Source organism: Bos taurus, chromosome 18, assembly GCF_002263795.3.
Source record: "Bos taurus isolate L1 Dominette 01449 registration number 42190680 breed Hereford chromosome 18, ARS-UCD2.0, whole genome shotgun sequence".
NCBI lineage: Eukaryota > Metazoa > Chordata > Mammalia > Artiodactyla > Bovidae > Bos > Bos taurus.
In genome coordinates this window covers 26,801,269-26,814,571 of record NC_037345.1, presented here as the reverse complement: position 1 = coordinate 26,814,571, position 13,303 = coordinate 26,801,269, and positions in this window count along the sequence as shown.

Below are 13,303 nucleotides of genomic sequence, written 5' to 3'. Positions count from 1 at the left end.
CATGACTACTGGGAAGACCATAGTTTTGATTATACTGACTTTTGTTGGCAAAATGATGTCTCTGCTTTTTTAATATTCTATCTAGGTTTACCATAGTTTTCCTTCCAAAGAGCAAGTATCTTCTAATTTCATGGCTGTAGTCGCTGTCTGTAGTGATTTTGGAGCCCAAGAAAATAAAGTCTGTCACTGCTTCTGCTTTTGCCCCTTCTATTTGCCATGAAGTGATGGAACTGGATGCCATGATCTTCATTTTTTGAATGTTGAGTTTTAAGCCCACATTTTCACTCTCTCCTTTCAGCCTTATCAAGTATATGTCAAGACAATTTCCTATCTCTATGAACAGAGAATTCCTAAAGCATTTTCCTGTAATTCCTTTCCTGAATGAAGGGAACGGTCTTGAGTTGCACTCTTTATCTTCTTTACATTTTACTTATCTCATATTCTGATAGATGATATAAGGAAGGGACTTCAAGCAAGGTCCCTGTCATTATATTCATGACAGAATTCTTAAAACAACCGTGAGCACACACTTCTACAAACATAACTCATAGACTTCCTCAGCCTTTGCTCATGTGGCTAAATTAGTCACACAAATCAGTTTTCAAAGCCTTCAGAGACACCTACTCATAATTTCACAGATTCTATGCAAAAATGTCGGCATCACCAAGGAAAATGCCAACGATCTCCTACTGAAACAATCTGGGCAAATAATAGAATGCCAGCTTATGAAAATAATTTAGACAGAAAATGGATTCAAGTAAACAAACATTTAACAACTTAACCAGGGACCAACTGATAATTTTACCCAGAAATTCGTAGAAAATTCTGAATTTGTGTAAAGTTCATTATTCCTTGACAAACAACTGTTCACCATAGCTTCACAGAAATATTCAAAAAGATAAACAGTGCACATTATCATCTTAAAGGCACAAGATAGTTCTCTGTTTTTCACTGCAATAAAGGAAACTAATACTTCCTTTATTCATTTTATTTTTCTGGTCTTTGTTGCTATTTTTTGACAAAGTGCATTGAGTTAAAATTTTTAAGCCAGAGACCTGCATTCAATTGCATATTAGTTACTTAATGTTTGACCCTGAGCAAACTGCTTAATTTCTCAAATTTCCGCATCTGTACAGTGGGAATGCTTACAAAGCTGACTTACAAAGAAGTTTGCTTAGAGAACTAAATAAGCAAATACCTATTGAAGATGCTCAGCAAGTGATGAGTCTCTCCTGCACTTCAGATCTTGTGCCAGGCATGGAAAAGCTACAAAGATATTTAGGGATTGTCACTACCTTTAAATAGCTGAGTTTAGTAAGAGACTGTACTCAACCAATTAATTTTTATTATTATCAAATAACATTATCGAGACCACAATGTGAAGGTTGAATTAGGCTGCTGCCATTCAACTCCATCTGCCCCTTTCATCATTAGGTTCTTTTTCGCCCCAGTCAGTATCCAAAACAGAGGCCATTATCCTTGATTGACAAATCCATGCCATCCTCGGCAAGTTCACTCACCCTAATATACATTCACTTGAATACGTGTTCTTTCTTAATTAGGAAACAGGGAACTAAAGGAACTAACTAAACAGTAACATTTGTGTGAATAGAGATTATATTTTGTTAAACATTTTATTGTTAAAATATAATAGGTGTTTCAAGAAATTATGGTTGCATGAATATATATCTGCTTTGTTCCCAATGCTCTACTAGAGAAAGCTGACTGTATGCTTTCTTAGCTAATCCTACATACTACCTTGATAGTGAAACAGAAACACTAGTTTGTGTGGAGAAAACTGAGGTTCAGAAATGTTTATTAATTTGCCAGCATCCAAGGAAATCAACCCTGAAGCTGAATCAACCCTTCAACGCTGAAGCTGAAGCTCCTACACTGGAAAAGACCCTGATGCTGGGAAGGATTGAGGATAGGAGGAGAAGGGGGTTATAGAGGATGAGATGGTTGGATGGCATCACCGACTCAATGAACACGGGTTTGAGGAAACTCCAGGCAATAGTGAAGGACGGGGACAAGGACATGGCATGCTGCAGTCCATGGGGTCGCAAAGAGTCAGACACAACTTAGTGGCTTAACAATGAACAATGTATACATTAAGAGACTGAGTTGATATTTATGTCAGATCTGCTGCTGCTACTGCTAAGTCGCTTCAGTTGTGTCCGACTCTGTGCAACCCCATGGACTGCAGCCTACCAGGCTCCTCCATCCATGGGATTTTCCAGGCAAGAGTACTGGAGTGGGTTACCATTGCCTTCTCCTGTCAGATCTAGATAACTCCAAATTTCCTGTATTATCTACAGTAGCATCCTCTCCTCCTGCGGGAGGCTGGGTTAATCACAAGATTAAAAGATAGATACTGCATTAGTAAAATTCTTTATGACCTTCTGCCCAGAAAATAATGCTAATTGACTAAGCATCCTCAATTAAGAGATGAAGTACTTATAATAACTAACCTCCATCATCATCATCAAGACTTTCAACTTTTACACAGTTCCTTAAAGTTCACAAGTACTTTGCACATTTAATTTAGAAATATCAACTGACTTGTGCAGTGTCACATGATTATAAATGATAGGGCCAGATTTCTTTGTGGTTCTGAAGCCCGTCCATGAAATAATTCCTTATTCCCTATAAAGTGCCAGCACTGTTGAAGAGGGAGACACCCTGGCTGCAAATTGCTTGAGAGTTTTCTTACAAACTGAAGGAAGGACTTTCTCTGAATTGTCCTCCTCTATTCCAAATTCTTAAAGAGATGGGAATACCAGACCACCTGACCTGCCTCTTGAGAAATTTGTATGCAGGTCAGGAAGCAACAGTTAGAACTGGACATGGAACAACAGACTGGTTCCAAATAGGAAAAGGAGTCCATCAAGGCTGTATATTGTCTCCCTGCTTATTTAACTTATATGCAGAGTACATCATGAGAAACGCTGGACTGGAAGAAACACAAGCTGGAATAAAGATTGCTGGGAGAATTATCAATAACCTCAGATATGCAGATGACACCACCCTTATGGCAGAAAGTGAAGAGGAACTAAAAAGCCTCTTGATGAAAGTGAAAGTGGAGAGTGAAAAAGTTGGCTTAAAGCTCAATGTTCAGAAAACGAAGATAATGGCATCCGGTCCCATCACTTCATGGGAAATAGATGTGGAAACAGTGGAAACAGTGTCAGACTTTATTTTTCTGGGCTCCAAAATCACTGCAGATGGTGACTGCAGCCATGAAATTAAAAGACGCCTACTCCTTGGAAGGAAAGTTATGACCAACCTAGATAGCATATTCAAAAGCAGAGACATTACTTTGCCAACAAAGATCCATCTAGTCAAGGCTATGGTTTTTCCTGTGGTCATGTATGGATGTGAGAGTTGGACTGTGAAGAAGGCTGAGCGCCGAAGAATTGATGCTTTTGAACTGTGGTGTTGGAGAAAACTCTTGAGAGTCCCTTGGACTGCAAGGAGATCCAACCAGTCCATTCTGAAGGAGATCAGCCCTGGGATTTCTTTGGAAGGAATGATGCTAAAGCTGAAACTCCAGTACTTTGGCCACCTCATGCAAAGAGTTGACTCATTGGAAAAGACTCTGATGCTGGGAGGGATTGGGGGCAGGAGGAGAAGGGGATGACAGAGGATAAGATGGCTGGATGGCATCACTGACTTGATGGACGTGAGTCTGAGTGAACTCCGGGAGCTGGTGATGGACAGGGAGGCCTGGCGTGCTGCGATTCATGGCGTCACAAAGAGTCAGACACGACTGAGCGACTGATCTGATCTGATCTGATCTGATTCCATTCCACTTAACCCAGTGACACAAGTGAGCAAGACAGTAACTTGTGTTGGCACTGAAGGCTGGCAATAAGTCTGGAAATGGCCATGAATACTGTAGAGTTTACTTCTTCAACATTTGAACAGAGTGCTTCCCCAGCAAGTGTATTCTATATTCTCTTTTGTTACCAACAAACATTTCAAAGGAACTATAAAACATTAATTCTCAAAAATGTTTAGGAAACATATGTAGTCTTTTCTCACTGTGTTGTAGAGGAAGAGTCTGAAGCACAGAACTGACTTTTCCAAGGAAAATTCAAGATTAAGACAAAATGAAAGGAAAAGTCAAGATTAAAAACAAAGTTTCTTTCCTTCCTCCCTCTTTTGCCTCTCTTCTACAATAATTAGTTGAGCATCTGTCAAATCAATCTAGGAGTCAAAGGATACAAATTATTTTCCTATATCTATGTGTGTGTGTGTGTGTGCGTGTGTGTGTGTGTGTGCGTGTGTGTGTGTGTGTGTGTGCGTGTGTGTGTGTGTGTGTGTGTGTGTGTGTGTGTGTGTTATAAACAGGGTCCTTGCCACTGAAGAAGACACAAAGTTGATACTCTAGGAATTCACTGTCTATTACTGGAAACAAAGTTGTAAGCAAATAATCACTCAAAAAAAGCAGTTATAAGTGTCACAATTGTGATATTTTCAGGATAGAATATTGCTCCTGTGAGCCAGATCAGCTTGTTGGTGCCCTCTGTTCCTTAATCTACAGCTTGTTTCCTCCCCACGGGTTTATTCTTATCGCCTTGTCAATTGCAAACCTCCTAGGAGACCAGAGTGGATGACATGGTAACCTAGAGCGGACCTCAGGGACCAGCCACCATAGCCGCAACTATGACACTTTCCTTCCATTAACCCCCACTGAGTACTAAAGATGGAACATTTTGGTTTACAATTCCCTAAACACTTCTTGAGTTTTAGCTTGCCTTAAGAAGGACCACACATCAGAATTACACTTTTCCTAGCTTCAATGCCTTATACTCTGGTTATGTTCCAGGGCATCCAGGTTTCAAACCTGTATTTAAAATGTACTGTTTCAAATATTCAGGAAGTTCCATTTGATTTTTTTTTTAACTTGGTGGAAGAGATTAAACAGAAATGGCTTTCCAAAGTAATTAAGCTTTTAATTACTTATGTAATTAATAATAAATAATTCTATGACATTATAGAAGTATAGAAGCTGGATTCTAATTAGTATAATTGGTGGGTGCTCAACCTTTGTTTGGAAGAAGGCTTATTTGCCCACATCATCCAACATTTAGAGCTGATACAGGCCACTAGTGTCCATTTTCACATTTAGTAAATGGTTAAGGCAAAAGGATTAAAGGTTTAACAAACATGTTCTTCCCTCCTCAAAATAACAAATCCATGATACTGAAAAGTATAGCGAGAGAAATTTTAAAAAGAGCAGGTTAGCTTGTAGCCAATATTTTTAAAAAGTAATGGACATAGTAGCACAATAACAATCAATCACAAAACTCATTAAATATGCACAAAATATAATCAGTATGTATCCACCTGAACCAGTCTTAACATCTAACTCTGTGTACACTCGGACCAATTATTTCCATGAGGAATAAGATTCTGTCAAGTTTCCAATACTGACATTTGTAATCACACGCTAACTCTGGTTTCCTAAATACTCAACATACTAAAGATTTATGTCATATCTAACAATAGTCTCTTAGACTCAGGAATAGTTTTCTGGCTTAAATCATAAAAACTTTTCAAGTCTGAAAGAAAGACAAACAAACAAAAAGCATGTTGGTGATATTTTTAATTCTAATCCTTATTTGCCATGTACTAACCCTTTTATCATATTCTTAAGTGAAACCAAGTTATTATTGAAATGGGTGGACATTTTACAAGAGTTGTGTTGAGTAATATGCAAAAAAAATCCTCTATAAATATTTCTTCTGAATCATTTGATCATTTATACAGTATACAGTTTTTCTAATGACCGCTTTGTACCATTCACCAGGCAACCTCTGAGAATGCCCAGGTGTGTAAGATACCCACTTTTTGGAGTTACTGGAGCCTCTTATTTGGAGATAAATAAGCAAATAGTTATATGCCATTGCCAGAATAATAGTATAGATGCAAACAACTGAACCTGACATCATAGAAGAAAAATTAAAGAACTGGTGTGAGGGAAGTCAGGAAAACATAAGAAAAGAGGTGACATTTGAGGACGTAATAGGAGTATTTTAGGTGCCTGTGTCAGGGAGAACAGGAAGAAGTAAATGCAAGGTTGGGGGAGGGAATCCTAGGGGGGTTAATGATCCACCTGTTGTCCAGTTATAAGTGAAAAGGAGAGCAGAGTGAAGGGACAGAGCTCACAGTATCCCTATCCCTGCATACTGGCACCTATAGACAATTATTCATCAGGTTAAAATAATCCTTAAAATTAAACTGTTACTCTCTGTGGTTAAGATGACCGGCCTTTTCCAAACTGGAAAAGATTTTCTGCTTTTCTCTTTCCTGTTATTCATTATACCTCACCTTTCTTGCAGCTCCTCCCTCACAACAGAAGCCCCCAAGTCCCTTCTACAGTACTTGTTATGCAGGAGGCTGAATGGTGAAAAGCTATTCAAACAGCATAACACGAACTAACAATTCCAAGCGTATCTATTGACTGAAGAGATTTGCATTATGAACTAAGTCAGTGCAAAAAGACAATGGTAAATAGCAGCAAAAACAAAGAAATAGATCATTTAAATAAAGAAAAGGTGTTAACACCACCGTGTATCCATTTCTCCTCAGCTGAAATTTACCCTGGAGGAACTAATATGAATTAATATGAAAATATGACTTTCATGGTTTAAAGGAAATCCAGTGAAATGGAATGCTAATTCTGTTTCTCCAACAGGAAAACAAGAGAAGCATTCAACTGCATGCATCCAGTTTCTGCAGTACACTCACTGTAAAAAGTCTGGGGATATAAAGAAGACATAGTCATTGCTTTCAAGGATGTAACAGTTCTTCAAAGGACACAGATAAGTCATTGCAATGCAAATTTGGGGAAGTGCACAAAGGGTGGATACAAAAAATGTCATGGGAGGATGGAAAAGGAAGGAATCCTCCTACTCTATCTAGTTGGTATTGCATGGGGGAGGGAAGATAATTAAACATAAAAACTTAAGAGGTTACATTCAAGTCAGAAGATTAATAAATGGGAGTGTTGATGGGGGCTGCAGATGATCTGGGAGACGACGTGGCCTTTCAGGAGGAGGGAATGATGTATAACGCCTCAAGAATATGAAAGACTGTGACCACAGCGATTGTTTTTGTATAGTAAAGGAAAAGAAGTATCCATGAGGCCTGATAGAAAGAACTTACAGGGGAGTAGTGATGGGAGTCTAAGCTGAAACTACTTCATAGAGCCAGTTTGTGAAGAGCCTGCACGCCACACTGAGAAAGTTACAACATATCTGATGCTTTAAGTGATCAGATCTGCTTTTCAAGAAGAAAACTGGGGACAAGGTGAGACAAGGGACTTTAGTTAGAGAGACTTGGAGGAACTTATTTCAATAATTTGAGGTGGGAGATGCTGTAACCCAAAACAGAATTTATATTGACTGGGGTAACTTTTATAATTTAGTCATAAAACAACTAAAGAACACTTACTGATGACAAAGTGCTAAGCCCTTTCTCCTAGCCTAAAGCTCTTTTCTTTTCAAGCAAAAGCAGTAAAGAACTCCACAGGGATTTTGCTTCTAAGAGTCCCAAAAATATCAACATATTCTCAAGACCCTGAACACTGCCTGGCAGGTATTTAATACTGGGTAGAGAATGAATGAATGAGTGTGTGAATGAAACAAAATCTTACTTTTCATCTAACCTACATCAGTTTCCCTAGGAACTAGACTTTGAGTAGAAATTGGAGGGCATGGTATTTGGGGAAGAAGTCTCAGGAACAACACGCGTAAGGAAATGAGAGAAGCAAGACTAGGTAGAGGAAGAAGATAAACCACAGAGAAGCCTCAGCCAGCCCTAGAGGATGTGCTGCACGGCTCCTCAGAGTTATCCTGCTCTTTTGAACCCTATGTCAACTAGTCATTGGATAAGGACCACCTCCTTGGCTATATTTCCAGAGAGGGATTCAGCTCTGAACTGTTGCTGGCAGCCAACTTCCCCATCTAGAGAAATACACTGTGTGTCGCTTCAGTTGTGTCTGACTCTTTGAGACCCCATGAACTGTAGCCCACCATGGGGATTCTCCAGGCTAGAATACTAGAGAGGGTTGCCATGTCCTCCTGCAGACATGGGATCTTCCCAACCCAGGAATCAAACCTGCATCTCTTATGTCTCCTGCATTAGCAGGCAGGTTCTTTACCATCAGTGCCACTGCCTCGTTCTAAAGGAGGAGGTGGGTCTCTGTTGTACTGTAGCTTCTACTACCTCCCAATGAATAAAGGATATGACAAATGATTGGCTAGAATTGATGGCAGGAAGAAGGCACAAGAAATCAAAATCCCAGTTCTTCTAGTTTATATCCCAGAGCAATATAAGGTGTTTGTACAGGCTACAGGCTTCCCAGGTGGCACAGTGGTAAAGAATCCTCCTGCCAATGAAGGAGATGCAGGAGACCCAAGTTCAAGCCCTGGATCAGGAAGATCCCCTGGAGGAGGAAATAGCAACCCACTCCAGTATTCTTGCCTGGAAAATCCCATGGACAGAGGAGCCTGGCAGGCAGACTACAGTCCATGGGATCGCAAAGAGTCAGACATAACTAAGCACACAATCATGTGCGCACAGTCAGGCTACAGCCCTGTACTTACCACATTCTGTTTGCACACTCTCCACTCCCCACCCCACCAACCCCCAGTCTCTACAGGAATCAATTTCCTAGTGTAGAAACTGAACAAAACAGTAATGCTTGTCTCACAATAATTCCCAAGGATTAAGCAGGATAATATATTTCATGGCACATGACACATTGTAAACACTCACTAAATGATTAAATGTCAGCGTTGTTTTGGAATGCTTGAATGACAGGACTGATTTCCTCCCATTTTTTTTTCCAGTTCATCTCCAATAAGTTATTTTAGGGAATTAAAATTTCCAAGTCTCAATTATCTGAAGTTCAAAATTTCTTAAGTTCGGGGACTTTCTTCTATAAAGTCAAATCTCAAAGTTTTCTATAGCATGGACATGAAATAAATACAAATTCATGGTTACAAAGAAAGGGTTAATTCCCCTGATGAGCAGGGCTCTCCTCTTCAATCACGTCAAAAGAGTGAGAGGACATCAGAGCACTTCTCAGACCTCTGAGTTTAAAGAAGTTGCTTCATCTCTCAGAACTCAAGTTGTTTCACCAATGGTAGGTCTTTCCTCAAAAGGTTGATCTGAAGAGTACATGAAAGAACACCCAAAATAAAGGGCCAAGTGAACTGTCAAGGGGGCACCGGCTATTTAAGGGCTTCAGACTCCAAACAATACCTTCCTTTTCTGCTCTTTGTCTCTGCTTAGTTTCCAAGAGACCTGGCCCAAGTTGCAAAAGTTAATTCTTCTTCTCATTGAGCTATATGGGATTATATCCCCAGAGATTCCAAATCAAACCAACAAAACACCATGAAATATCTCTACCTTATTATAAAGAGGGGGATTTTTATAAGCTATGAATAAAAGTACATAAATATTTATAGACATGTTATATACAAAATTTAAGATAAAAAAAAAAAAACCTCTGGGAAGGTTATGGGGGAGAGGGAAATACAATTTAAGAGAGTTTTGGTTTGGGATATTTCTTTTTAACTGAAATAATTGTGGCAAAAGTTAAAAGTGGTAAAGCTGGGTTGTGAGTATAGGGATGTCAAGTATATTGTTTTTCTTTTGTTTTTATTTGAACTATTTCTAATCATAAAACATAAATATGAAAAGAAGTCTGTTGGTTTAAAAACCTGAATGGCTGACAGCTGGCAAATAAAGTTGGCAGAATTAAGACAGAAATAAAGAGGAGAATTCAACAAAAAAAGGATATAAAAATTGTGTACAGTGTATGAAAATAGTTATGTTCTGTTTATCTGTAGTTCAAATAAAGTGCCAGGTTATTGGTTCTGCCAGGTCAACTTCCTTGGACCCTAACTTTGCACACTGCTATACAGTTATAGTAATATGAGTATAGCCCTTGAGGGCAAGGGTTATAGCATCAGATAACCTACATTCAAACCCCAGTTCTATCACTTTACTAGCTTTACTAAGATTTATCAGCTCTACCACTTAATTTCCAAAGTGTGCATGAAGATCTAACATAAGATTCTGTGATGAATAAGATAATGCATGTAAAGTACTTAGTGTAGTACCTGATACTTGATAACTCTCATCAATATAAGCAGCTGAGACTTCCCTTGTGGTCACAGGCTAAGGTTCCATGGTCCCAATGAAGGGGTCTCAGGTTCAATCCCTGTTCAGGGAACTAGATCCCACATGCCACCAGTTAAGTGCTCAAATGCCTCAACTAAGACCCAGGGCAGCCAAATAAATAAATATTTAAGCAGCCATCATTTTTTGACCACTGCATTAATTTGCTCTGTGTGTGTGGGTATGTGCCTCCTCAGTCATTCAGTCATGTCTGACTCTTTGTGACCCCATGGACTGTAGCTCGCCAGGTTCCTCTGTCTACGGAGTTCTCCAGCAAGAACACTGGAATTGGTTTCCATTTCCTCCTCCAGGAAATCTTCCAGACTCAGAGATCAAACCCTCGTCTCTTGCATCTCCTGCACTGTAGGTAGATTCTTTAGCACTAGAGCCACCTGTATTAGTGTGTTAGGGCTGCCATACAAAGTACCGCAGATTGGGTGGCTTGAACAACAGAAATGTATTCTCACAGTTCTGGAGGCTAGAAGGTCAAGCTCAAGATGTCAGCAGGGTACTTTCTCCTGAGGCCTCTCCCCGTGGCTTGCAGACGGCACCTCCTCGCTGTGCCCTCTCATGGCCTGCCCTCTGTGTGTGCTCCCTGCTGTCCCTTCTACTTAAAAGGACACCAGTCATATCAGATTAGGGCCTCGTCGTAATGGCCTCATGTTAACTAATCACCTCTTTAAAGACCTTCTCGCCAAAGTTACATTCTGAGGCACTGCAGGTTGGCACTTCAACATATGAATTAGGGGCAGGGGGACAAAATTCAGCTTGTAACAACCACTTACTCTTTGCTATCTATTATGTGTCAGGCACAAGGCCAGAAACTTCTTTCTTCTGACCTGGCCCCAAGTGTGTTTTTAGCTTTACTTCATAAATTTTTATACTCTTTACGTCAGCTCCTTTAGCAGTTTACCTACCCTGATTTTTTTTCCAAAATAGAAACAGGGTTTTTTTCCCCTAATTATTTCATAGGTACAATGTACGTTCATTACAAAATACCCAGACAATGCAAAATGTGTAAAGATAAAAGAGAAGCTACCCACAGTCCCACTACAAAGAAATAATCACTGTTTCCAGTTTTGTATATGGACAGAATTTTTTTTCTTTTTCTATTTACACATATACAAGTTTGTTATTTTCCAACCTTGAGATTATACTCTGGCTATCCTACAGAGTATATTTTTCACTTAAAATATTTTAGACTTTTTTCATGTCAAGAAGCATAAATCTATATCACAACTACATAATATTTCTACATAATATTTTAAAATAATATGTAGTAGTTCATGGAGACTCTGTTTTCCAACACTAACTGACAAATGTTTTTGCTATTATAAAAAAAACGTTCAGTGAGCATCTTTGTTAAAGCATCTTTTCCCTGACCATTTTTTATATGCTTTCTTAGATTTAAAAAAAGTCATTTAAAATGTTAGATTTGTTGATATATATTTCCTGATTTCCTTCCAGAAACATGTTCCAATTATACTCTTTCTAAGTGCCTAACAGGTTAATATAATTGCCAAGAAACGTGCTGACTTTGCATCAACCCTTTCCTACCCCCTGCTTTCCCCGACTATAACCATCCTTTTGAGAAGCCCTGTAATATTAATCGAACCAATATAACATGGCCCTTTCCCCTCAGAGTGAAAGGCTTAAACAGATGATACAATTTGCAAGAAACACATGGAAACATATATCCAAGTGCTAAATTATACGTAGTACAGATGCTAAGCACCCTGGGAGGCTCAACTTATTTTCTTCTGCTTTTAATCCCCAAACAGAGTTGAACTGAAACAGAGCCATGAGTTGTAATGTGTTTGATATAATGTACTAAAGTAATACCTAATCAGGCTCAACTAAACAAACTGATGCAAAAATAGCCACTACCAACCACTCTCTACCTACACCTGGTACTATGATTACTTTAACTACTAAACACCAGTCACGTTGATTTTCATTATTTTTCTCTTAAGGGTCCACTTCTGAACTTGTTTTCTACTTGCTCTCTCTCACTCAAATGCTGCTCCCCTGGGCCACCACTCAATGATTTCTTTTCACTATTCAGGTTTCAGTGTCATTCATCTCACTCATGACATCCTCAGAAAGCCCAGTACATACTTTCTTTTCATCATAATATATACCATGGGCAAGAATTATCTGGCTTATTTTATATTTGTTTCATATTGGTCTCTACATACTAGGATGTGAACTCAATAAATGCGGTAATCTCAGCTGTTTCATCCATCACTGTATAAAATCCTGTACTCCTTATCTTTGAGTCATCTTTTTCACATTTTAAAATCAAGTAGTATATTACACCGGAGAAGGCAATGGCACCCCACTCCAGTACTCCTGCCTGGAAAATCCCATGGACGGAGGAGCCTGGTAGGCTGCAGTCCATGGGGTCGCTAGGAGTCAGACACAACTGAGCGACTTAACTTTTACTTTTCACGTTCCTGCACTGGAGAAGGAAATGGCAACCCACTCCAGTGTTCTTGCCTGGAGAATCCCAGGGACGGGGGAGCCTGGTGGGCTGCCGTCTATGGGGTCACACAGAGTCGGACACAACTGAAGTGACTTAGCAGCAGCAGCAGCAGCAGTGATGGGAGTGTAAGCTGAAACTACTTCATAGAGCCAGTTTGTGAAGAGCCTGCACGCCACACTGAGAAAGTTACAACATATCTGATGCTTTAAGTGATCAGATCTGCTTTTCAAGAAGAAAACTGGGGACAAGGTGAGACAAGGGACTTTAGTTAGAGAGACTTGGAGGAACTTATTTCAATAATTTGAGGTGGGAGATGCTGTAACCCAAAACAGAATTTATATTGACTGGGGTAACTTTTATAATTTAGTCATAAAACAACTAAAGAACACTTACTGATGACAAAGTGCTAAGCCCTTTCTCCTAGCCTAAAGTTCTTTTCTTTTCAAGCAAAAGCAGTAAAGAACTCCACAGGGATTTTGCTTCTAGGAGTCCCAAAAATCTCAACATATTTTCAAGACCCTGAACACTGCCTGGCAAATAACAGGTATTTAATACTGGGTAGAGAATGAATTGGAGAAGGTAATGGCACCCTACTCCAGTACTCTTGCCTGGAAAATCCCA